Raw genomic sequence first — 2,470 nt, 5'->3', positions numbered from 1 at the left:
GCCCTGCCGAGCTGCCCGCAGACCTCCAGGACCATCTGCAGAGACATCTCAGTGAGGCAGGCAGGCCACGGGGGTGAAAACCATGTGTGCCTTGCCAGCAGCCCAGATCCCTGCAGCCCCAGCCAAAAAATAGCAGGAGCTCCTGCTGGGAGTCACCAGAGCAAGGCTCCCGCCTGTGGCCCTCGCCTCCGCCCTGGGAAAAAGCCCAGTGGCTCGTGGTGAAGCTGCAGTGGGACTGCCTCCTGCCCTCAGCTGTCCTGGGAACTGGGATGGGCTGGGCTGCCCTGGGAGTTGCAAGGCATCCTGCATGCAGTCCTCAAATCAGGACCCTTTGGGGTTGGGTTCCCACCTGCTGTGGGGCTTTGGGGAGGGAAATACAGAAAGGGAGTGTTTGACCGATGGGACAGCCTGCATGTGGCTGCCCAGGGCTGGTGATGGCCTGACTGCGGCTCGGCGTGTCCCAGGAGCTTCTCCCAGATGGGCTTCCATCTCTGGGTCGGAGTCAGCCGAAGCCCCAGAGGAGCATTTCATGAGGGAGCTCCTCTCATGGACCAAGCTCCAAGAAGGGAAACGCAGCCTGGAAGCCCTGGCACTGTGAGCCAGGACAGACATCTGCTCTCCCTGCTCTGCCTGAGCCCAGGAAAGGACGACATCTCTCACCTGTACTGCCAAGGCAGCGACTTAGAGCATGGAGAGCAGTGTGTGCGTGGGGCAGCCAGGCTGCTCTTCAGCCCTCGCTAACAGCCCAGGCTGGAGGGGATGTTTTGAGGTGATTTTGACTGCCGTGCATGCTGTCCATGCTGCTTATCTCTGTCTCCTTCCTGGGGCAGGGAGCTCCCCAGGCCACATGGAGAAATCCTGGTCTCCCAAAGCTGTGATTTTGCTGGAAACCACATCTAGCGTAGTGTGGTTGGGGTTAGGAGAGCCGTTTCCCCGGCGGTTGGCTGCGCTCTCCACCACCAGAAGCTGACCGCATTCAAACCCTGGTTTTCTTTACATCCCCCGGTCCTGCTGAGATGTGGTCTGCCACCCGCGCAGGCAAAGCCACTCCGCTGGCCTGCCATCCAGAACACATGCTCTGGATCGCCTGTATGAGAATTAAACACAAACACTTTGCAAACCGCAGTCCTTGAGTGTGAGGCAATGAGCCGAGAGCTGTCAAAGCAAAGGGGAAGATCCTCCAAGCTGCGCAGGCAAAGACGAGCCAGCCTGGTGCATGCGAGCGGAGAAGTGACAAGCGCAGAGGCTCTGGTTCCAAGGGACATCGGCCACCCTCTATGTCCAACCCTGGCTTTGAGATCTCATTTTGCTACTGTCCCGCGTGTGATCCCCATCACAGAGGTGGTGCTGGGCGTGAGGAGACTGGCGGTGCCACCTCTGCTGCAGACCAGCCCCCTTCTCCAGCAGCGTGGCCCAGGGGTGCCCTGCTCAGCCCAGGGTCCCCACAGTGGGGCAGAGCCATGCCTCCAGCCTTGGCTGCCGCAGTCTCTCCCCTCTGAACCTGTGCCGAGACAGTGCTGCTGTGCCTTCCCCTGCATTGCACTCACCCGTGTGCCACCTTTGATGGCACCAAAGGTGCTACAACCTCAGGGAGAGGCAGCTTGAAGGTTCTGCGGTGACACACAGCTTCTGCTTGGACCTGGCCATGTCCTCCACAGCCTGGTTGTCCTCCCTGTCCCCACACAGGACCACAGGCACCTGCTTCGAGCCGACTTTCCTCTCCCAGGACATTCCCTTCCCTGGGCTGGTGTGCCGGGTGAGAGCCCAGCCTCTCTCCTCCTGCCTCTGAGCCCTGGCCCCTGGAAACATCTGCAAGGAAATAGCTGAAGGTATTGAAAGGGGAGACAGGAAACGCTCTGAATTTCTTTTTTTCTAAATATAATGACACTAATGCTGTTTGCGGTGTTAAAAATAGAAGTGGAGGGAACCTGCCTTTTTCCTGTTTGCTTTCAGCTCTCGCTTTCCTGCCTGTCTCTGCGTGCTGGGGATCTGAGTGAAAATAAACCCAACAAAAAAGATCTCAGCAGCGTGCAAAGCAAAGCCAGATGGGTTTGGCCTCAGCTCCAGTTTCCCCAAGCGGGGCCATGTTCCCCTGTGCAGTGCAAGGAGCTTGAAGCCGTGGGCTCCCCACCCGGGGTGGCTGTCCTCGCAGGCTCTGTGCTGCGGTGGGACCAGCCGCCGGGGACCCGGCCACTCTCGCTGGGTGTCTCTGGGAGTGCAGCTGCCCTCCCGCACCCTGCATCCCGGCTGCGGTCACTCTCCTGACTTTCCCAAGCGTCTCAGTGCAGCAGTTGGCTCCGAGCACTGCTGCTGCTTTTCCTCCTGTGGCTGGCAGAGCTGTGCTTGCGCCTGGGGCTGGATCTGCCCATATGCTACCACAGGAGCCCTGAGCAAGATCACCCAGCACCAACCTCTCCCACCGGAGATGTTTCTCCAGATGCCCATGGCTGGGCAGGAGCACATCCCTCCA

This window comes from Egretta garzetta, unplaced genomic scaffold (genome assembly GCF_000687185.1).
Source record: "Egretta garzetta isolate BGI_Z169 unplaced genomic scaffold, ASM68718v1 scaffold214, whole genome shotgun sequence".
Lineage (NCBI taxonomy): Eukaryota > Metazoa > Chordata > Aves > Pelecaniformes > Ardeidae > Egretta > Egretta garzetta.
The sequence above is the reverse complement of the archived record's forward strand: the minus strand, read 5'-3'. Positions refer to the sequence as shown.